Source organism: Zalophus californianus, chromosome 8 (genome assembly GCF_009762305.2).
Source record: "Zalophus californianus isolate mZalCal1 chromosome 8, mZalCal1.pri.v2, whole genome shotgun sequence".
NCBI lineage: Eukaryota > Metazoa > Chordata > Mammalia > Carnivora > Otariidae > Zalophus > Zalophus californianus.
Window position 1 is genome coordinate 109,818,450 of NC_045602.1, and position 24,564 is coordinate 109,843,013.

Consider the following 24,564-nt stretch of genomic DNA (forward strand, 5'->3'; position numbering starts at 1 on the left):
GTGTAGTAAGATTTCACCGTGGTTTAATTTACATTTCCCTAATGACTAGGTTGAATGTCGAACATCTTTTTGTGCATTTATTTGCTATCTGTATCCCTTCTTTGGTGAAGTGTCAGTTCAAATCTTTTCCCATATTTTGTTGAATTGTTGGTTTTCTTATTATTGACTCTTAAGAGTTCTTTATATAGTCTGAATACAAGTGGTGTATTTGATGATCTACACATACACTGGCCAATATTGCAGAGCCTAGCCACTGGCAGCTATTGGGCACTTGAAATGTGGCTCGTCTGAATTAGGAATTGTTATAAGTATAAAATGTACGGCAGATTTTGAAGATTTAGTGCCCCCAAATTGTAAAATATCTCATTAATTTGTATATTGATTTCATGTCACAGTAATAATGTTTTGAATAGCTTGGGTTAAATAAAATATATTATCACAAGTGATTTCATCTCTTTATGTTTTTAATGCGGCTACGAGAAGACTTAGAATTATACAAATGACTCATACTTCCGTAGTATAGCACTTCGAACCAATTATGACAATATTATTCTGTATTAGGGTTCTCCATGGAAATAGAACCAATAGGATTGATTGATTGATTGCTTATAAGGAATTGGCTCATGTGATTATGGAAGAAAGCAAGTCCCAAGTACTACAGGGTGAGTCAGCAAGCTGGAGATCCAAGAGAGCCAGTGGTTTTGTTCTTGTCCAAATCCAAAGGCCTGATACCCAGGATTGTGCTGGTGTGGTTCCCATCCAAAGGCTGGCAGGATCCAGACCCAAGAAGAGCTGATGTCTCGGTTCAAACCTGAAAGCAGGAAAAAGTCAACGTCCCAGTTGGAAAGCAGTCAGCTAGGAAGAACTCTCTCTTACTCGGGAGAGAGTTAGCCTTTCTGTTCTATTCAGATCTTCAACGGAATGAAACCTACACTAGGGAGGGCAATGTGTTCCACTGAGTCAATGCAATTATTTTTTTCTCTTTTTTTATTTTTTTTCTATTTCAACCAATTTAAATGTTAATTTCATCAAAAGAAAAAAAAAACCCTCACAGAAGCACCTAGAATAATATTTGACCAAAATATCTGGGCACCCCATGGCCCAGTCAAGTTGACACATAAAGTTAAGCATCAGATGATCTATTTTCCAGCCTCCCTTAAAGCTAGAACCAGGGACCCAGTTATGCGTAATGAGATGTGAAGGGAAATCTACTCAGGGAGTCCTAGGAAAACTTTCCCTCCCATAGAAGGAGACATGATTAGCACCTTCTTTGCGTCTCCCCAGCTTCTATGTAGATATGTAGATGTGATGCCTACATCTGGAGTAGCCATCTGGTAACAAAGGAGAGAAACATCAGTGTACTAAGGATAATGAAGCAGAAATATGGAAAGAGCCTGGGGGCCCAGTGGTATTTTTGGTCACTAAAACAATACCAGCAATCGGCTTGCCTTTGGATTTCTTCTTAGGTGGTTAAAATAAACCCCTATTTATTAAGTTCACCGTCATATTTTGTTGTTGTTACTTGTAGCCAAACATATTCCTAACTGGTGTTAGAAGAATAGTAGGCACTATTTTAGGCATTAGGTATTACAACAGTAAATAATGCCCTTGGGGTGGGAAGACTCATTTTATTTACTTATTTTTTTTAAGATTTTATTTATTCATTTGAGACACAGAGATATAGACAGAAAGAGAGAGCACAAGCAGGGGGAGAGGCAGAGGCAGAGGCAGAGGGAGAAGCAGGCTTCCCGCTGAGCCAGGAGCCCGATGTGGGACTCGATCCCAGGACCCTGGGATCATGACCTGAGCTGAAGGCAGATGCTAAACCATCTGAGCCAGCCGGGTGCCCCTTATTTATTTATTTTTAAAGATTTTATTTCTTTGAGAGAGAGAGAGAGAGAGAGCTAGAGAGAGTACGAGCAGAGGGAGAAGCAGACTCCCTGCTGAGCAGGGAGCCTGATATAGAGCACAATCCCAGAACCCTGAGATCATGCCCTGAGCCCAAGGTAGATGCTTAATTGATTGAGCCATGCAGGCAGCCCAGGAAGACTCATTTTAAAGGGGGGGGGGGGGGGAAGGGTCAACATGTAAACAAGATAATGTAAGACTATCCATGTCTTACATTAATGTAAAACCAAGATAATGTGGTAATTACTATGAAGGAAATAAATAAATAGAGGGAAACTGGGTATAGCTCCTTTGTGATATGATAGTAAAACTAAGCTATAAAGAACTGAAAAGGAGCTGCCCCCCCCACACACACACATACATGAGAAAAGGATTTTCCAGGCAGAGGGAATAGCAGGTGAAAACACTCTGAGAAGGGAAAGAGCTGGTGAAGGAACTGAAGGAAGGCGTGGGACCAGAGGAAGGAATGAAGAGAGTATAAGGGTGAGGCTGGAGAAAGAGGCAAGCTCCAGATCCTGAAGGGTTTGAGGGGGCCACAGAACATAATTGGGACTTTAGGTGCAACGGGAAAGTCTTGAAGGCTTTTGTGTCATACCCACATGGTGTTAAGAGAATTCTAGTTGCAATGTGCAATGTGGAAGCTGGAAGACCAGTAGGAAGAGGTTGCAGTACACGGAAGAAATAAAATAGATAATCACATAGAAAGTTACATAGCTAAGACGGGACATATGATGGAAATTCATAGGCAACAAGATCGGTGTGGCTTGAGACACCAAAGCTCTCTCAAATCTGTCACTACACTGGGATGCCTGGGTGGCTCAGTCAGTTAGGCTCACTCTTGATTTCAGCTCAGGTCATGATCTCAGGGTGGTGAGATCCAGCCGGAGGGGCTCCACACTCAGCGGGGAGTCTGCTTGAAGATTCTCTCCTTCTGCCCCTCCCCCCACTCATGCACATGTGCTCCCTCTCTAAAATAAATCAATCTTTAAAAAAAAAAAATCTTTACACTAAATCCACCAACGACCTCAGATACAGGAGCTGGTCTGATTCTCTCCACTTTTCATAAGAAGAATCTGTGACCCAAAGAGGGGATACCTGGCTCAAAGCCACAGAAATCACTCACAGAAACAACCAGCTCCCTACCACCCACTTCCATGCCTGGCCCTCATGAACCCCAAGGTTTTCTGAGCCAAATTACTATGCATTCCCCCAATAAACCCACCAAGTCCTTTGCTGGGAAAACTACCCTCAACTTTGCCAGCTACAAGTGTTTACCCAACCCCAAACCCAGCTCTCCTCGGTCCCAATGTTCCACTTTTAGAAAAACAAGTAGGCGGGGGGGGGGGGGGGGAGGAGGGGGGGGACACGGGACCCGACGATTTGGGAGTCACCAAAGTTCTCACCAGATCCACGAGGGGGCAAAAGAGAGCCAACGGACCGGCTGCCAACCTTTCTTTGGCTCCCAACCCGGGGAGGAAGTGGAATACGGAGAGGCGAGGAGGCCCAACTCTGGGCTGGGCTAGGTAGGCAGGGGCCGAGGGAAGGGGAGGCCCCAGGAGTCCGTCAACTGCCCCCCTTGCCCTCTTATCCACGGTGGGAAGGACCTCTGTCACCCCCAATGCTAGGCAGAGCGCGGTTTGGGCTGGAGTGAGTCTAGGCTCGGCGGTTAAGACTCACCTGGAGAAGGGGCGGGGCTTGTACGTCTCAGTCAGCCATTGGCTGCGGGCTGCTGGGGGTAGGGACACAGCCTACTAAGCGCTGGGCTCCGTTTGCGCTAATTCTCTAGGGAAGAAGGCCGAGGTGACCCAGCAGCTGCGGGGGCTGCACCAGCCTGTAAAGGGATCTGGGGGAGGTACCAACAAGCGGCCACTTAAGTCCCCTCTCCGGTTTACTCCTGTCCCCTTCCATCCTCTCTCGCTCTTTCCAGGGTAGGAACAGGGGAGCCTATCCTCCTGCGGACCCAGACACTGGGAGAGAGTTTTCATAGAGGCTGGACAAAGTCTGTGAGATTCTAATGGGTCCTGAGGCCCGGCCTCCCGCAATGGATCCTCTTGCCAAGCCCAGGGGAATCTCTCTTGCACAACATTTGCCCGTCTCCTATTTCCTGCCTGCCTACAGAGGGATTAGGTCATACTTTTAGCTTTTGACCTATTTCTTTTTCTGCAGAGGACCAGGCTAACTTTTCCCTCTTTATGCCTTTGGGGGGGGAGGGGGGAAGTCCCATCCTCACCACTTTATCAGTTAAACTAAAGGGGGTTTGTGACTCAACTAAAAAAATGCTTATTACAGCAGGAATACCGCATACCAGCTAAGATACCCACCCACCCAGCCCCTGGTGGCTTTGGGAGCCCACTAAGCACCATAAAGTTTGAGAAAACGAATGTCCAGCATCTCAATCTCCTGCCTGTGACTGAGGAAATCCCCACTGACTGGGTCAGCACAGAAATTACATGAGGTTTTTTTCACTCTCATTTCCAAATCTGGGGGCTTTAGCCAATAAGGTGTTTCCGCCCAGGTCTTTGAGTCTGTAGCAAATGATGCGAGGAAGGGGGAACTGAAGAGTATTCACCCTGGTGGTAATGGTGGCCATGCTGTTCCCCCACCACCACCACCACCAGATGCTCCAGCAGTGTGGTTTTGATGGTGGTGCTGGCTACCCAGCCCCCACCCCTTGTGCCTGTGTGATCTCTGGGTCTAGTTGTCCAGGGGTCCTGTGAGCTAATCAATACCCTTTGATTAGGCTTCTTTTCTGCTCTAGTCACAGCCTGTGTCTGCTGCTTGCAACTCTGACCTGACCGATGCAGGGTCTTTGGAGGGTTGGGGCAAGGAAAGGTGATAGGATCTTGATTTGATCTGACTTGCGCTTTGAAGAAATCCAAGCACAGTGAGGACAAAATGTGAGTAAACCAGTTAGACCGACAGCCCAGTTAGGGCTCCTCAGGTTGGGGTGGTGGCTGTGGGAGAAGTTGAATGGAGCTTTAGAGGTGAAATCGAATTGCCCCGGTGATGTAGTGCATGTTGGAGAAGTAACAAGGAGGCATCACGATAACACCCAGGTTTCTGTCTTTTGTAAATGGATGGTGTGGTAGATTGATGGCAGAAAGGGTCCCATTTCTCCCCTCTCCCATCAGTGTGACTTTGTAGCTCCTCCCATGAAGGGGCGGAGTCTATTTCCAAACCCCTTTAAGCAAGGCTTAGCCTTGAGACTTGTTTGGCCAAAAGAGTGTGGCGGAAGTGACAGTTTATCAGTTCCAAGTCATGACTCCATGAGGCCTTGCATATTTTCACTTGCTTTCCTGGACCCCTGCAATCACTATGTGAACAAGCCTGGACTGGTCTGCTGGAGGGCCATTCTACACCAGCCAGCTCCCAGCCAATGCAGCAAAAGATCACAAAAGCATGAGTGTGCCCAGCCAAGATTAGCTGAGCCCAGCCAACCAATAGACCCATGAGAAATAATAAATAGTTAATGCTTTAAGCCACTAAGTTTTGGGATGGTTTGTTACACAACAAGAGCTAAGTGATATATATATATATATAGAGAGAGAGAGAGAGAGAGATGATAGAGAGAGAGAGAGAGAGAGAGAGAGAGATCCATCCTGGCTAAGGCCACCACCTTGTGGTGTTTCAAGTACTTGTGGTTACCTGGACTTGCTGATGATCTCCTCTACCTACAAGTTTGGACTTCCCTGTTCCAAGTCTGTCTTCAGTACACTTGAACTTGCTCTGATTTTTTTTCATGCTCTTTCTTGGGCATCCCAGCTGCCCCTCAGGCCAGCCCCTGGGCTTCCTATGCTCCAGAAGTCTGCTTTATCCCAGAGTCCCTTCACCCAGTATCAGTACCAATTGCTGGCCTTCGAGATTTGCTTTGCTTGAGTACTATGACTAGTTGAGGCTCCCACAATGCTCTCTGAGCCTGGGTTCTCAGTCTCAGTAGTGATTCGAACCCCTAGAGCCCTATTTGGGAAACACTAGGCCCAGCACAGAGCAGCTGGGGGATCCCATGCTCCTTTGTGCCCACTCTCATGGCCTCACCTGTGCCCTTCTGGAACATCTGTGACTCACTGATCCCTCCACCACCTCTCTGACGGGCTGCCCTCTGCTCTTCTCCACTCAATACTCAATACTGGGCCCCTGGGGAGTGCCAGGCTGTGTGTAAGGTTCAACCTGTGTGGGTCCCCCGAAACTACTTCATCCCACCAACTCAAAGACCCCTAGGCAGCTAGTGGACATGGAGAGCTGGGAACTGACCTGGGACCTCTGTTTTGCCTCCTGTGAATAAAGATACCCCAGAGCACAGTAAAATGGATGACTTACCCAGTAAAAACCCCAATAACTGACATAATTTTCACATCTTCGTTTTACACCTTTGCTTGGCAGAAGCATCTAGGCCTGGTGGAGACATAGTTTCCTCTTTCTTTTATGAACTATTCTAATGGGAGGGAGGAGAAGAGGAAGTAAAGACTCTTCCCAAGACTTAAAGAGCACCTGCTCCGGGTCTTCCTTCCAGGGGGTTAGGGAGAGGCTATAGAAAAAGCAGATGGGCCTGAATGCATGAAGACCCCACACTTCAGCCTAGTTATCTGGGATGCTTGTCTTTTCTGGCATAAAAAGAGCTATCTTCCTGCCCACACCCACCCCACCTACCTCAGGTGCCCCCACTGCAGAGGCAGCTCATCCTGGGCTTTCTGTCAAACAAGGTCAGAGCATGTTGGGGGCTGGATAAATCCATCATTGGTCCAGAATATATGGGGGCTCATGACCTCTCTGCCTACTCTAGCTGCCGGCGGGTATGGGCTGGCTGGCACTGGCTACAGACACAGGGAGAGGATTCTGAAGGGCTGTTCAAGGGAAGCCTTGCTGAGGGGCACAGAGCCTTGGGGAGGGAGGGGCAGCAATGGGGGGGCTCTCACCAGCCCCTGCCTCTTCAACGCATGTGTCCATCTGACTCTCATAAGGGCTTGGGCTTGCAGTTTTGGGCACTTGCAGAAGCAGGGGACTTCTGGGGCTCCCTCACTGATAGAATCTACAGTCTGGCAAAGAACATGCCAAGAGGAAGAGGCAAGAGAGGGAGGGTCAGGCCAGACGAAGCTGGGGGGGGGGGCTGAGGGAGGTCATTCCATGACTTGATTCTCTTGGACTCTGTCCTGATCATACAAAAGTGGCCTGGGAGAGCAGCGAGGGCTGGGACTCTGGCAGTATCTTCATGGATGCTGAAGGGAGACATGGCCCAAGTCCTCCCCTGAGGTCTTCCCTGATGAAGATGTGGCAGAAAGGAGGGCAAAGTAGGAATGCTGGTGAGCCCTCATTCCTGTTCCCTCACATCTGGAAACTGGAGGGATCCATCCTTGGGGTGTGCGGTTGCCGCCTGAGACTGGGAGGACACCATATCAGAGAGCTGGAGGGAGCTGAGGCTGGCCACCAGGGGGCAGCTGTGAGCCCCCACAGCCTTGCCAACCTGCACAGCTCCGCCTCAGGGAAAGAAAGTCAGGCCTTGGCCGGCTGAGACCTTGCTTTAAAAATCCCAGCAAGCAGCTGCTCCACTGCCCCCATGAGGGGTCCTCAGGTGGGGAGGGGTGAGATGCCCTCCAAGAAACCTTTGCCCCAACAGGCAGACCCCGAACCCAACCAGGTGTCAGCACCAAAAATGGGAGCCAATGCTGTAATAACCTGGCCTTGGTGGGACCTCCAACCCTGGCCTCAGACTGCCCCCCACAAACCCAATGCAGTCCTTCGTTTATTCACTAGCCCTTCACGAAGATGGTGCCAAAAGAGCCCCTCCCAAAGCCAAAGCCAAAGCCAAAGCAAAGGCTTTGAAGGCCAAGAAAGCAGCCCTGAAGGGTGTCCACTGCCAAGACAGAAAAGAAAATCCACATGTCACCTACCTTCTGACAGCCTAAGACAGTTTCTGAAGTCAGCCCAAATATCCTAGAAAGAGCGCCCCCAGGAGAAACAAGCTTTACTGCTATGCTATCATCAAGTTCCCCCCGATCACTGAGTCAGCCATGAAGAAAGTAGAAGACAACACGTTTGTGTTCATTGTGGACGTCAAGGCCAACAATCACGAGATCAAACAGGCTGTGAAGAAGTTCCGTGACATTGATGTGGCCAAGGTCAACACCCTGATCAGGCCCAAAGGGGAAAAGAAGGCATATATCCAGCTGGCTCCTGACTACGGTGCTTTGGATCTTGCCAACAAAACTGGGATCATCTAAACTGAGTCCAGCTGCCTAAATCTAAATATAAATTGTTTTCACCATAAAAAGATAAATAAAAATAAGATCACACCAGGTGTGTTCTTTGACCAGCAATGCTGCTGAGAGGGAATTGGTAGTACTAAATGCTTACATTAGAAAAGAGAAACGAGAAAAAGAAGAGCAAAAAAAAAAAAAAATCCAGCAGAAAGAAGGAAATAATAAAGATAAGAGCAGATATCAATAAAACTGAAAACAAGAAAATGATAGATAAAAGCAATAAAACAGGGGCACCTGGGTGGCTCAGTTGGTGAAGCAGCTGCCTCTGGCTCAGGTCATGATCTCAGAGTCCTGGGTGGCTGTTATCAAAAGACCTGAAATAACAAGTGTGGGCCAGGGTGTGGAGAAAAGGGAACCATTGTGCACTGTCGGTAGAAATGTAAATTAGTACACAGCCACCATGGAAAATAGTATGGCGGTTCCTCAAAAAGTTAAATATAAAATCACTGTATGACCTGGAAATCTCACTTCTGGGTATGTATCCAAAGGAAGTGAAATCAGTATCTCAAAGAGATACGTGCACTCCTGTGCTCATGGCAGCGTTGCTTACAATAGCCAAGGTATGGAAACCGCCTGTCTATCTATAGATGAACGGATAAAGAAAATGTGGCATAGGGGCACCTGCGTGGCTCAGTCCATTAAGTGTCTGACTCTTGATATCAGCTCGGATCATGATCTCAGGCTCCTGGGATCGAGCACTGCGTCCGGCTCCACACTGAGTGGGGAGTTTGCTTGAGGATTCTCTTGCTCTCCTTCTCCCTCTGCCCCTCCCCTGACCAGATAATGCGTATCAGAATATATAAGGAACTCCCAAAACTTAACAGTTAAAAAAATAAAACAGTCCAATTAGAAAATGGGCAAAAGGGGCGCCTGAGTGGTTCAGTTGGTTAAACGACTGACTTTTGGTTTTGGCTTGGGTCATGATCTCAAGGTCATGAGATCCAGCCCCCTTGGGCTCCACACTCAGTACAGAGTCTGCTCGAGATTCTCTCTCCCTCTCCCTCCCCCTCTGCCCCTCCCCCCACTCATGTGTGCTCACGTTCTCTCTCTCAAATAAATAAATAAAATTTTTTTTAAAAAATGAGCAAAAGACATGAAAAGATGTTTCACCAAAGATATACATTGTGGTAAATAAGCCCATAGAAAGTTGCTTAACATCATTAGCCCTTAGGGAAGTACAAATTAAGACCATATGAGATATCACCACACACCTATTAGAACAGCTAAAATTAAAAAAAAAAAATAGTGACAATGCCAAACACTTGAGAGGATGCAGAGAATCAGGATCTCTCATACATTGCTGGTGGGAATGGAAAATTGTAAAGCCACTCCAGAAAATAGCTTGACAATTTCTTTAAAAAACGAAGGATACACTTATCGTACAACCCAGCAATGGTATTCCTGGACATTTGTCCCAGAGAAATAAAGAGTTATATCCACACAAAAGCCTGTCAAAAGTTGTTCATTGCAGTTTTAATTATAGTAGCAAAAACTTGAAACAACCAAAACATCCTATAAGTGAACGGTTAAACAAACTGGTACGTTCACACCACCCGGTACATTCGCTACTCAGAAAATGAAACAATTCAGCAACCTGGATGGATCTCTGGGACATGGGGGTGGGGAATGCAAAAGATCACATACTATATATTTCCACTCGCATAACATTCTCAGAATGACAAAAACATAGAGATAGAGGACACATCAGCGGTTGCCAGGGATGAGGGATGGTAAGGAGAGGAGCAAATGTGACTACAAAGGAGTAGCAGAAGGGAGATCTCTGTGGTGATGCCATAGTTCTGTATCTTGACATGGGTGGTGCTTATGCGGATCTATACAAGTAACAAAATATTACAGAACTATACATACATCGTATTGAAGTCAATTTTCCAGTTTTGATACCGTACTATAGTTAGGTCAGATGTGACCATTGGGGGGAGCAGGATGAGGGGTACAGGGCACATGAGACCTTTCTCTACAACCTTTGTAACTCTCTGTGAATCTATAATAATTTCAAAATAAAAAGGGTTTTTTTTTTAAATCAATATATGATAGTTTGCAGTGATGACAGCCTGGGTTAGACTGTGTTAGCTTTGAAGTTCTGGAATGGGAGAGAAGCAAGCCCATGTTTTTGGGATGTGGGAGAGGGGGAGAGGAACAGAACAGACATATGAATTTCAGCTGTGGCTTACACTTCTTCCTTCTTGGTGGCAGAAAGTGGCAGGCAGGCTGTAAAGACCTGGAAAGTGAAGCCTCCAAGGACTGCTTACACGGCAGTTCCTGGACCCTAGGGGGCCCTTCACCTCACCATGGGTTACTCTCTGTCCAGAAGGCAGCCAGCCTCTCAGAGCCATGACACCCCAGAAACTGATCTGTTCTGGTCCTTGGCAAGCCTTCTTTGACCAGTGGAGAGCTAAGGCTCAGAGAAGGGCGGCAACTTTCCAAAGTATCACTCAGATAGACTATTGCATCAGAGTGGGGACATGAATAATTCAGACATCTGAGTGAAGGTTGAAGGAGTTTGGCAGTAAGGTAGGAGGGTAGTAAGAGAGGGTGTGGGGGAGACCAGCTAAGAGCCATTGAAATGGTAAAGGTATCAGACAAGCGGACTCAGGACTTAAAGATTGCATGGGGGAGGGGTGGGAAAGGAGGAAGGCATGAGTGTAAGAGAGGTGTCCAGGCTGACCTCAGCCTTCTGGCTTGTACACTAGTTGGATGGGGCTGCCATTTTACCAGGACATGGAGTGGGGTGTGGAATATTCCCAAGAACTGGATTTTGGAGGACTCTGAGTCCTATCTCAAATGTGCACAGCTTGAAGTCCCTGGGAGACAGACATCCAGGGAGAGTTGTTTAGGAAACACTGTGCTACTTAAGTCCAGAGCTCCAGGAAGGGGTCTGCATAGGTCACTGGAACAACATTAGCACCAGGCAAGTACATGAAAAGAATGTCGAATTCCATCAGTCATGAAAAGAATGGCTGAATCCAGGTGGTAAAGGAACATGGAGGGAGGAGTGGTTTACAAAATTCCAAAATAGACCATCAAGTTGGAAAGCGGTAGCCCAAGAACTGGGTACCGGAGTTATTAAAATGGCATTGAGGGACACCTGGGTGGCTCAGTAGTTAAGTGTCTGCCTTCGGCTCAGTTCATGATCCCAGGGTCCCGGGATCGAGCCCTGCGTCAGGCTCCCTGCCCCGCGGGGAAGCCTGCTTCTCCCTCTCCCACTCCCCCTGCTTGGGTTCCCTCTCTCGCTGTGTCTTTCTCTGTCAAATAAATAAATAAAATCTAAAAAAATAAAATAAAAATAAATAAAGTGGCATTGATTCCTGCTGTCACATTAACAGATTAGAGACAGAAACTGAGAATCAAAGCCACCCTCTAATAAATGTACAATCAGTAAAAAAAAAAAAAAAAAAAAAAGTATGTGGCTCCCAGTTCAGTGACTCTTTAGAGCCTCCCAACCTCCCCAGCCAGATTGCACCCCCTCCCCAAGCCCAGTGCCTCCTTTATAGAAATTCTGGAGCTGTAGTGCTTCTTCTCACATCCAGCAGGGAACCACCATTCAGGGCTGGGCAAACTGGCATGAGAACTCTTTGGTTAATCCAAGTCCACTGCCCCAGGTCCCAAGTCGGCTTTTGCAGACCATTTACATGTTAATTTACACTGCTCTACAAACCCTGGATTCCTCTTTAAAGGGCTAGTGCCTCTCTTTCCCATTCCATTCTCATCCCTTCATGCATACCCCTAGGTCATGTGGGCTTTGGTGATGAAAAAGAAGTCACTTGTTTGCGGGGTCCCTAAGTTTCTGTATTCATTTGAAATCCATTATCGAGCCTCCAAAATCCATTAGGGGAACACAGGCTGCCCTCAAGAACTGGAGGCTATGCCTTGTTCTCCTGCCTCCATCCTCTAACACAGCCCGTGTGATGGGGAGGGGGCACAACCACACCCCACCCCCATGCTCCTGGACGGGAAACTGAGCTGGTGGGGTAGGTGGAGAAGGATTGGGGTCTAAGAACCTATACACTCAGTGGAGGACTTGGCTCCTGGGGAGGAGCTCACCAATCAGAACTCCCAGCAACTCAGCTGAAGTGACCTATTCATAAAGCACAAGGCCAGATGAGAAAGGTCTTTAACAGGTGGAGGGTAAGTCCTGCTTCCTGTCCTGGAAAGTAGGAGAGGTGTCATGGGACCATAGTCTGGAGACTGTCGCTGCCTTGGCTTCACGGCACAGAGCAGACCCCTCACGAACTCCCTGTACTGCCAAGGAGACTCCAGGATGAGAAAAAGATAAGCCCTTGGGCTTGAAAACCCCTCTTCATCGAAGTGCTTCTATATCCACTTTGCTTGAACTTAACACACCAGCTGAGAGGCTACCTTGGGGGTCCTGGACCCTTGTTTCAGGGTATATAAAAGTAGAGACCACGTGACTCCTCCAGTCCCTCCCATTGGGCCTAATTAACCCACACCAAGCCACACTGCACACCATGGCTGACTCCTGAGTCAAGGCTGTGTTCACTCAAGAATCCATACACTCCAGCCAGGCCATGGGCCCTCTGCACAGCCTCTTGCAGAGCACTGTAGTCTTCTCCATCTCCTTCTCCTTCTCCTTCTTCTGTTACTGCTGTTACAGCTCCACTGGGCATGAAGCCCCCACACAGATTCCCCCTAGGGATACTCAAGATGCAGTGCATTAATCTCAAGATGCCAAAGGTGCGCATGTATTGCTCTGTGCAGAACAGAGGAGGCGTGACTGCATTAACCCCCGAGGTCACCAGCCTCCAAAATGCCCCTCCCTTCCTACTGATCATGACCTCATGCGGAACCCTGCAACACTGAATAGAGTGGACAAGTAGTTGGCAGGATATACAGAAGCGTCAGTATGTATATTCCAAAGCTAGGTCATCAAAGGCATGGTGGCTTGGCCTCACTTTGTTGGATCACTTGTTCTGGGGGAAGTGTCCTAAGGACACTCAAGCAGCCCTACAGGGAGGCCCATGTGGCGAAGAACTGAAGCCTCTCACTAACAGCACTAACCTGCCAGGTGTACAAGTGAACCATATCTTAGGGACAGATCTTCCAGCTCCATCAAACCTTCCTGTTGGCTGGCCACCAAACTGGCTATAACTTTATGAAAGACCTCCAGCCAGAACCACCCAGCTAAGCTGCTCCTGGATTCCTGATCCACGGACACTGGGAAGATAATAAGTGTTTCTTGTTCTTCTAAACTGCTAAGCTGGGGCATAATTTAATACAGAGCAGCAAATACCTAATAGGGTATGTTTTCATTTCTCCAGGGTAAATACAACTAGAATTACTAGGTCCTACGATGTATGTTTAACTTCATAAAAAGCTGCCAGTTTTCCAAAGTGGCTGTCCTCTTTTATACTCCAGCCTACACCACATGCCAATCCGGTTGCTCTTCTCTAAGACCCATCTCACCAAAGACAAATAACATTGCCTTTGATTACAGGACATGGCCAGGTGCAGGACCGCAGTTGCACCAAACTGCCATACCTTCCTCCCTAGCTCCTCTTGTTTGGGAACCAACCAATGCAACACTGCCAACATTGGAATGAATCTCTTGTCCTTCCACAGGGTTGGAAACCACCTACCATCTGATCATATGCATGGCCTTGGAGATCATCCTGTACTTTAGAGTTGCCAAAGCCCTTTCCCGTATATGCCCAGAGCTCCTACAGGCCTGATCAACACATGGACATAAATGAGGTTGCATCAACAGGAAAAATATACATCTCGTGGGCTTTTACCCCCACCTGCAGACCACGGGGGTTTCAGGGTTCCTCAACTTGCCCAGTTATTTCTGAAAGTCCTGACCATTCCAGATGAACTTAGCACAGTGACCCCTCCTAGAAAGCTAAGTCCTTAGAAGCCACTGAGGGGCAACACTTCACCATTACCCCGGGCAGAGTGCCCTAAAGATCAGCACTCCGGTTCCTCTTAAATTCCATCCATTCATCCCCTTGCACTCCCCAAGTTGCCAATCCCATGCCATGAGAAGTGCAGAAATGTGGGGGGGGGATCCCTGTAGTACATTCTTTTGGTGCCCTGAGCAGATCCCCTTTCCCAAGCCACTGTACTCATCCATCAGCTGCTACAAGGCTGCCCCCTTCTCCTGAGAACTGCCCTTGGCTAATGGGTAACCTCAGAAAACTATAATCCCCACCCTCCTTCCAACAACGGATTGACAAAAGCCTGCCCTGCTTACTTCAAGGGGGGACAACTCTCCAGTCCTTTCACACCCCAGAGCTCCCTGTGGGATCAGGGGGAGGCTAGATGCCAGCTGAGACCCCATCCTTGCTGAGCATCTTCCCCTGCCCTGGCCTGCTGCCCTGCCTCTTTTTTATGCTTCTCTGAGAGCATGCCCTCAATAAATCACTTGCTCAAGAATCCCCATTTCAGCCTCTTATGCCAGAGAAGAAAACTTTGTGTCCAGAAATCTGCTATAACCTTACTTAGGCCCCAGGAGCTCCCCAAGACCCTCATGAAATGAGCTCCTACATCTGCCTGTATTCCCTCTCTGCAAGCCCCGGGGAAGTCCGTGGGCCAGGCGGGAGTAGAGGTACCACATCCTTCTCACTCCACTCCTCTTCCTCCCACCCATCTCTCCTCCTGCTAGCCCACCCACCAGCTGCCACATGAGCCATTTCCCCCGTGCCAAGCTGCCTTCCTGCTGCATCCCACCCACTAGGACACCCACTATGATACGAATATATGATCTATGAATATATAGAATATTCGTTTGACCTTCAAAACAATCCTGTTCAATGGCTAGTATTAACTTTCTTATTTTACTAGTGAGGAAGCCAGAAGCGATTTCCTGCAAAGCTCATGAAGTTTAAGCTCACTTGCCTGGGCCCCTTCCTGCAATTTTATCATCATAGTCTTGTATCCTTCTGCTTAAAGCAGGCTCCCAACTGCTATCAGCTTTGGGCCCCTCAAAACCTTACTCTGCCCTTAGAGAACCTGAGGCTCTGAATGGTAAGGCAGCTTGCCCCAGGACACACACTTGCTGAGCAACAGAAGCAGAACTTGGCCCAGGTTTGGTTCCAAGGCTTTTCCTGTGGTTGATCCTATGATGCGTCAGGAGGACATGTAGGCTAGGAGGAGCTTCAGGGCAGAGACCCAGCCCTGGGTCTCCCTCAACCCCCAGAGTGACTTTCTTGGCTGCCAGCTGCCAGTTACCACCCCTCCCTCTGCTCTGGCATATTATTGTGGGAGCCTGCCCAGTGAGAGTGTGCTTGGGCAGAGCTATATTTAAATATCAGGGTGGAAGAATGTCTACATGCATGCCCCCAATGGATAGAGACACCCACAGTGCCTTATTATAACCTGAAACAGGCCCTCTGTTAGCCTGTGTCTTCTCCATCAGCCAAGATGGCAGGCTGATAGGGTACCGCAGAAGTTGGACTGTGTATCAGTTAGTTTTTTGCTGTGTAACAAACCACTCCAAAAACGAAGTGGCAAAACAACAACTCTTTATCTATCTCACAGTTCTGTGGGTCAGCAGTTTGGTCTGGGCTCTGCTGGGCAACTTTATCTTGGCTGGGCTCCCTTGTACATATGCAGTCAGCTGCCAGGTTGAGTGGGACTTGGCATCAGTTGACACAATCATCTCTGTTCCACATGGTCTCTCATCCTCCAGTGGTCAGTCCAGTTGTTCACATGGTGACTGGGCAGAATTCCAAGAAAGTGAGTGGAATTGAGCAAGACCTCTTAAGGCCTAGGCTCAGGACTCACATACCATCACTTTCACCACATTCTACGGCCCAAAGCAAGGGACAGGCCAACCCTGATGGCTAACTTTAGATTAATTATCTAATTTTAGATGATTCTATCTAGATCTAGATCAACTAATCGATAGATCAATAGATCAATTGATCAATAGATCCTGTTGGTTCTGTTTCTCTAGAGAACCCTAATACTCCAGCCCAAATTCAAGGGATGAAGAAGAGATTCCTGATGGGAGAAGCTGCAAGGCCACATTGCAAAGCGTGAGGGCATAAGGAGGGAAAGCGTACAGCCATCTTGATAATCATTGGTCACAGCCTAGGTTTAGGAATAGCATGGGATTTCTTGGGGGTTCTGCTGGGCCACTCAGGTGGAGCTTCCAGGAACCCCTACCCCTTCTTGGGTATCAAAGACTTCAGGAACAAAACTATTTCTAAGCCTCCCTGAGCAAGGAGTGACTCCACATCTGGATTTGAAAGTTTCTCTCCTCCCTCAAGCTAAGGGATCCCTGAGGGCTGTGCTGTCTTTCACCATCCAACTCGGGACTCAATGGAGAATGGAGAATTCAGGTGAAAGAAAGCTGATCTACTCCCCCTACAGGATACAACATGTTCTGAGAATAGCCAGTAGCCTGATTCCTCCGTGTTTCCCCCAAGTGGTTGGCACAATGACTGGGATATACTGAGCCTCCATACGTGATCCCAAATGAACAGCTGACCAAGTGGTTGGCTCATGCTCAATTCTGAACACACACAGACTTCAGTGCTGAGGCCTGGGACATCTGCTCCCAGCTATGCAAAGGGTCCCAGGTCCCAAATAACCAGGACAAGGGGTAGGGGGCTCAGACCTGCCCAGCCCACTTCATAGCCTCCTTGAGAGCCCTCCACAATGATTCCATCCCATTCTGTCTCTGCCTCTGCTCAGCACACCCTGCCCCCACAGCTTGACCTGTTGGCCACCTCCCAACTCCTGGCCCCACTCTGTCTTCTGCTTACCCTCTTCCCAGCTCTGGAAGCCCCATATAGGCACTTGGTAAAGAAGACAAGGTCTTGCCACATGTACACGTCCTACAACTCCCTCTCTTTCCCCAGATATGGATCTGGGCTCTGGGTAGACTAAGGAAGTGGGGAATATTCAGGGGAGAGAATATAGCAGGCGGGCAGGTGGGGCAACCGGAGTCAGCCTATAAGACACTAAGGGCAGGGCCTTTTATGCCCAGGAGACCCATGGATGGCAGGTGCTGGACCCACATGCCCTGAGCTCTGGCCCCCCACCTGTCACAAGGCTGCTGTGTGATTTGGGCTGTCACTTTGCTTCTCAGTTCCCCCAACCATCAAAAACAGAGGATCATTATCCGTAGTGTATTTCTATAGGCACCCTGCTCATCTCCTTGGGGCCTTACCACATCAGAAAGCTCCAGGTCTTCGTACTGCATGTCCATACCTGAGAACTTTCTTTCCTGAGCTGCAGAAAGCCAGGTAGCAGACTGCAAGTGCCAGGAAATTTGCATGCCTTGGAGAGCCCTCCATCTGTCACTCATAGGAATTGATGGATAAATACCGCTGGCTGCCTCACCCCTCAGAGAGGATAACTGTGGGGCACGTGTTCTACTCTGAGTCCAGAGTTCCCCAGCAGGACTAAGTTCCAGCTGCCCACAGTGGAACTGCCTCCATCATATGCCCTGTATGGATTGCTTCCCACCCCATGCCACCCCGTCTCACCTCCCCACTCCCCCACGGGGCATTGAACTACTTGCACTTAAATCTTTGTCTCTCCCTTCTGGGGACCCCAAACTAAGACATCCTTCCAGCCCTGTCTGTGCCACAATTAGCCTGTGACCAAGATCAAGGCAGGGACTATCAGCAGATGTCTGGACCCGCAACTGGGCAAGGGGTTTCCCAGCTCTGCTCTGGACCCAAAGGCCACAGAGAGGTCTCACCCATGGTCATCCTGGAATGGCCACCAAGTCCTGAAACTGCGGACAGCAGATGCTCAGTACCAATGTTCTAGAATGAGCAGTCAGTGAGTCACCATCAGCTGGGTAGCCCTGACTCCCAGCTTACTAAGAGGCAGCACGACTCACTCCTCTTCAACAGAGGACTGGGGAGGAGCTGTGGGGTGGGGTAGGGACGTGCATTGCTGGGATGACAGGTGTCCCTCTAGCTCCCTGAAGCAAGGGAGCCAGGAGGTCCAAGCTAAGCAATGTGTCAGTTTACAAACCCCTCCAGGCCTGGCCCAGAAGTTCATTCTACAACCTGTCCTTTCCCAATCTCTTCCTCATCCCTTCTCTCCACCATGATGGCCCCGAGGTGGGCGGCTACCATTTCTTGCCTGGCATCTTCAGCCACCTCCTTTCCCACCTCTCGGTCTGCTCTCAGCTTCCTATCCACCCCCATCCATCCTTCTAAAGTAGATCTTTCTAAAACAGGCCAGCGAACCACCAAATGGGCCAAATGCTGTCTGTGGCCTGTGAGCTAAGAATGGTTTTTACGTTTTTACATTTTGTTTTGAAACAAAACAAAGAAAACTATGTGACAAAGATGTTTGCCAAACCCTGTTCTAAATTATAAAATCTCAGCTGGCTTAAGGGAGTGGCCTCCCCTGCTGACCTCCTCCCACACACTCACCCCTACACACCCTGGGCCTGCTCTCTGTGCCTGAAATATCCATCCTTCCTCCCTCCTGTGCCAGGTCAACTACCTACAGGTCAGGTCTCATTCTAAGTGTCCCTCTGACCAGGCATCGACCTGTTGGCCTCAGCTTCCCCTGCTTAGCTCTATAGGATGGGGGCTGGCCTCTACAGGCTCCTGAAGGGGTTGGATCACAGCTGGTTTTGGCCAGTGGGTGGGAGATGGGAGGGCAAGAAAAAGGAAGAAGCCGGCATAGTCCAGGGTCTCCAACCACAGCAGGACCTCATCTATGGTTCCTGCTCCCAGTGGGGATACCCACCACGGTTCCCACTGCCACTAGGTAATTGGAGCCCCAGGAACACCACCTCCTCCCTCCTCTTCCCCAGGGTAGGAGCAGCTTCCCGCTGTTGCTAATCTCTGGGCCGCCCCTGGATGACTTCTCAGCTCTTCCATTACCTATGGGACCAATTCCCTGCATTTAATTACCTCTATTAAACCCTGGTTTCTGTTTTCCTGGTAGGACTCTGACTAATATGCCATTCCTCCAGGCACCACTGACCCCTAGACAAGCGCAGTCCCCGGCTACTGCTCAAATAGCACCCTTTACTCATCACTGCAACAAGCAGGCCTTGGATGTCTCTGATGTTCTAGGGCAAGGGGTAGCGAACCCTGGCCTGCTGCCCAAACCCAGCCCACTGCCTATTTTGTAAATAAATTTTTACTGGGACACAGCTACACCCACTCATTTACATGTTGTCCAAGGCTGTTTTCAAAGGCAAAGTTGAAGAACTGCAACAGACGCCATGTGGCCCACAAGGCTGAAAAGATTTACTATCTCGTCCTTTACAGAAAAATCTGCCAACCTTGTTTCAGGTCAGTCCTTGCTACTAAAATGTCACCTGGGGCCCAACAGCCCAGCTTCACCTAGGAGCTTGTTAGAACTCCAGAATCCTGGCCTCCACCCTAGACCCACTGAATGAGAATTTGCCTTTAAATAAGATCCTCAGGTTGATGCAACAATCACTACTGAAGATTGAGAAGCGCTCTCTGGAGAACTCACCCCTTCTCCCAGCACTCTTCGTGCTCATCAGGAATTATTGACCATCTACTGGTGTGTCTTCCTCTACCAGAGGAGAACAGAGATTAGTCTGGAGTTTTCTGCTGGGTCCCCAGCACCTGATTAGGTGGCTTGCCCAGAAACGATCGATGCAGTGACTCACTGATAAATAAATAGTTGGAGAGAGCCATGGAAGCTAAAGGAGGAGAGAGTTCCTTTCTTTTTTTTTTTTTAAAGATTTTATTTTTTTAAGCAATCTCTACACCCAACGTGGGGCTCAAACTCAACGACCCTGAGATCAAGAGTCGAACGCTCCACCGACTGAACCAGCCAGGTGACCCCAGAAGGAGAGAGTTTCAAAAAGAACAGTTACCATGTTTTCCATCTCCACTTGGCAAAGAGGAGGAATTTGTTCACACCTGGCATTGGGAGAATAAGGGCAACAGGCCCTCTCTCCCCTTGTTAGCACAGCCTCTGTGGGGAGGTCGATTTGACAATACTCATTCAAATTACAAAAACATGTAGACTTTGACCCTGCGTTTCCACTTGCAGGCCTCTCTGTCTTCCCGACAGACTCGCACCTGCAGGAAGTGACAGGATTCCAAGGTGTCCATTGCACTGCTGTCCGAAAGGGCAAAAGACTGGACACAACTGAGTGTCCATCGACAAGAGATTTGCTCTGTAGTTATGGTATCTAATGAAAGTGCGCAACTTCAAAAGAGAAAGAAAGAACTGGAGTCAGGTCTAAGGTATGTTGTTAAGTGAAAAAAGCAAAATACAAAACAGTACCATATCAGGTAATACCCAGGACAGGGCAGGGAGGGAGAGGAGAATATACGGAGTTATTTGTATATTCATAAAATATTTTGGAAGGGGTGTACAAGAAAGCCAACAGCACTGGCTGGCCATGGGAAGGGATCGTGGTATTGCGGGGGGCAGGGATAGGAGATTTTTCACTGTCTTTGGTATTTTTTAATTAAAGAAAGAAAGAAAAGAGAAAGAGAAAGAAAGAAAGAAGAAAGAAAGAAAGAAAGAAAGAAAGAAAGAAAGAAAGAAAGAAAGAAAGAAAGAAAGAAAGAAAGAAAGAAAGAAAGAAAGAAAGAAAGAAAGAAAGAAAGAAAGAAAGATGGAGGAAAGAAGCCTGCAGGAAAAAATAGAGAAGTGTCAAAAAGTATTGACCTGTTTTAGATGTCCGGTCCAGTGCCTTGCTACGCAAAATGTGGCCCACGGACCAGCAAGCATCGGAATCACCTGAGAGCGAGTTAGAAATAAGAAATCCCAGGCCCCATCCCAGATGGACTGAGTCAGAATCTGCATTTGAACGCGAGTCCTGGGAAATTCACGCACGGCACACTTGGATACACGTTGGTCCAGGCAACCAGAGAACTCGCTCCCAGCAGCACCACCTGGTTTACATGGCCTGCCATTAATAAAACAGCTGCCTTTCCCCCCTAACTGGGGCTCCGTCCCAGTGAGACACAAGGGGCCAGGCTGTTCCCATTGCTGGGGAGGTTTTCAGCAGCTTCTCTCAGGCCTTGGCTGGCCCGGAGCCCAGGGCCCTGGCAGGTCCCCAGCCAAGGAGACAGCTCACTTCCTCCTCCTGGAGCCACTGGGACTGCTCAGAACGGAAATATCTGAGAGTTCTCCACTCCCCCCAGTTATAAGCTCTTTCCAACATGAATAAAGATGCATCTGTCTGGCTCAGGTTTATTCAAAACTGGTATTTATTTATCCATCCACCCGTGCCTCTAGGTCCCTGGTACCCTGACCCAGTGGTAAAAGGAAGGCAGGGGAGGGAGCGCACTGGGCAGGCCCCAGTGGAGAAGGAGGGAGGAGGAAAAGGCAGGAGCGTGGTGGCTGCCTCTGCATCCCGGAGCCGCCTGACCCGCTCCAAGCCACATCTGGAGGCCACATCTGGAAGCAGTGACGCCACTGGACTTTTCAGAGCAGCAGGGAGGAGGACTAAGAGAGGAGTGGGGAGCTGTGTTGACGTAGGTCCAGACCACCCAGGAATCGGCCATTGGAAGGCTGGGCAGGGAGACTAACTTCTCCCACACCGCTCGCCCCCGCTGACTCCAACTCTCTGAGCCCAACATCTGAGGGACCGCGGAGCTGCCATGAGTGAATGAATGCCCTGCACTACGGCTGCCCCAAGCCTTCCCCTCCCCGAGCTGGGGAGGCTCTAGAAGGCCAAGTCCTCTCTCTTTCTGGATCCTTCTACTCCTCCCACCTCCAAGGCAGCCCTTCCCCTCAAACAGAACCCCAAGTCCTCATCTTCTCCCCTCATGTCCCTTCCTAGGTCCTCCCTAGGTCCCTCATGGCCACCATCCCCAAGTGGCTAATGTTCCTCAAATGAAAAAACAAAACCAAGCCATAAAACCACTCAGAAGTCAACAGCCCAGAAGAGTTTACAAAACGCTTCCACATACTGGGCCTCGGTTTGGGGCACCAAGCCCCAGAAATGTCAGAGGACTTGACAAGCTTCCCGGCTTGGAGGTAGCAGGGACCACAGGGCTCGAATGCACATGCACATTGCCGTCTCCCAGGCCTCCAGCGCCTTCCTGTGCGGGGCTCCAAGCCACAACAGGTCTTTCTCTAGCAACCACCTGCCGACATCCCAGCTCCGCGAATGGTTATGCTGAATTTGGTGCTGAATTAGCAACGTCTGCCGTGGCTGTAAACAGAACAGTGGACCTGCATTTCTCCTGCATTCCACTTTGAGGAACTAAGCAGGGAGACCCCTCTTTGAGGAGGCTAGTGTGTGAGGAGGCTGGTGTGTGAGGAGGCTGGTGTGTGAGGAAGCTAGTGTGCATGCACACACACATGCTCCTGTCAGCTCCAAGGCACATTTCACGTCTTGGGTCTGGTCTCCTTCTCTCGCTGAGGCCCAGGCTCTGTTTCGCCCCCGGAGACATTCCGCAGGCAGGGAGGTGGGCCCCTCCTTCCTTGAAAGCTGCTCCTGCCTAGTGTTCAGTCTAGATTATAAGGGTGGGTTGGGTCAGGCCCCTAAGTCCAGCAAGACTGGTAGGCCACAGTCCGCACCTACCGAGCTGAACCTGGACTCCCTGGCTGGGCCGGCTTGCCCTGCAGCTGCCCTCAGCAGCCCTCCCCACCCTTGCAGGGGGCTCTCCCTGCCCTCTGGCTTTCCTTCATACATTGGGCTGGTCATGGGATAAGCTCCCTCTGGCTGTCTGACCACCAGTGTGGCAGGACCTGATGAACAAGAGCGACTTAGGACACCATCCAGGTCTCTCTGACTCAGCCCTGGGCTCTTCCCACACAGCATTTACCAGGCGGGGCGCTTGGTCTCAAACCACAAAAATGGCTCTGAGTGGCCTAAGCAGAAGAGGGATTTATTAGAAGATTACGGGGTGACTTATGGGATTGATCAGACGACTGACCACTGGAAGAATGCGGCCGGGCCCTGCCGCTCCTGGCACCTTTGACCGTGGCCATGTTCTCGGCGCTCTCTGCTTTCTGTGGTCTCATCTCAGACTCAGCGCTCTGGGAAGCCTTCCAGAGAGGCTGAGCACGGTTCTGGACCTGCACTCTTCGTTGCTGGAGAAAGCAAGTCCACAGTGTTGGGTGCCCCAAGTGTAAGGGGGGGTTCGATATTGTGCAAACGAAAGAAGGTGATAAGTATCCCCACACCACTCCATCCTTTTAGGATCCGTTATAAGGAGCTGGGTATTCCAAACAGACCCCCACTTCAAAGGTCATTTGCTTTTCATTGTGCCATTTTTTTTAATTGAAGTTTAATTTACACACAGGAAAATGCATACACCTTAAGGATTCCACTCAATACATTTTAAAAACCTGTTTATATATTGTGAAACTACCGCCCAGATCAAAATATTTAGAATATTTCCATCACCTCAGAAAGGTCCTGTGCCCCTCCTGGTCAATCCCAACATCCTCCCCAGGGGAAACAACTGTTGTGATTTTAGCTTAGTTTAACCTGTTCTTGAACTTCATATAAAAAGAATCATACAGGGGAGCCTGGGTGGCTCAGTCGGTGAAGCATCTGACTCTTGATTTTTGGCTCAGGTCATGATCTCAGGGTCCTGGCATGGAGTCCTGAGTAAAGCTCCCTGCTCAGTGGGGAGTCTGCTTGAGAATTCTCTCTCTCTCTCCCTCTGCCCCTCCTCCCGCTCACTTGAGTTTCCTCTCTCTCTCTCTCTCTCATATAAATAAATAAATAAACCTTAAAAGAAAAAAAAGAATCATATATCCTTCAACCAAGCCATCAGCAATCCCATCATACGTGCCTTCGAAACACCTGACTGCTTATCTCCCCCAAGGTTACCACCGGTCTGGACCACCATCACCTGTCACCAGGCTCTCTACAGAAACCCTCTCCTCTGCTTCCTCCTTGTTCCTCTCTCCCACCCAGACCCCCCAACCCTGGGTGATTCTCACCGCAGAGTAACCCTGCAGAGGCTAAGCAAGACCATGTTCCGCCTTTGCCTGAAACCCTCCCGTGGCCCCCACCCCACTCTAAACAAAAGCCACAGTCCTAATATCTGCAAAGCCCTACGTGATCTCCCTCTGCTACTTCTCTCCTCTCACTCCCCCTTCCTTTTCTCCTCTTCAGTCACAACGTGCATGTCCTTTAATACACTAAGGATGCTCCTGCCTCTGGTCTTTTGCCCTGGCTGTTCCCCTGAGTGCAAAGCTCTTCCTCTAGCATCCACATAACACCCTGCTTTACTTAACTTCAGCCTTATCAACTTTACCAGCTCTGTTTTTCTCTAGAGCACTTACCACCATCTGACACAGTCTGTTTACTGATTGACATGTTTGTTGTCTGTCTGTCTGTCTGTCATCAGCATGTCAGCTCCACGAGGGTAGGGCTTTGTTCGTTTGCACATGTCCCCAGTGCCCCACAGCCGATGCTGTGGGGTGTCATAGGCACCAAATAGGAGACACAGAAGACCCTAGGGTGCTATGGGCATAGGGTACA

The 24,564-nt window shown here is 49.1% G+C and overlaps 1 long non-coding RNA gene across 1 annotated transcript; it reads right to left on the minus strand.

The window, feature by feature from the left end:
• Positions 1–455: 455 nt before the first annotated feature.
• LOC118357273 lies at positions 456–3,548 on the minus strand. Its single transcript, XR_004820254.1, has 3 exons — positions 3,312–3,548; positions 1,266–1,331; positions 456–811 (listed from the first exon to the last, which is right to left on the minus strand). It is a non-coding gene; the product is annotated as an uncharacterized LOC118357273 (long non-coding RNA).
• Between the last annotated feature and the right edge of the window lie 21,016 nt (positions 3,549–24,564).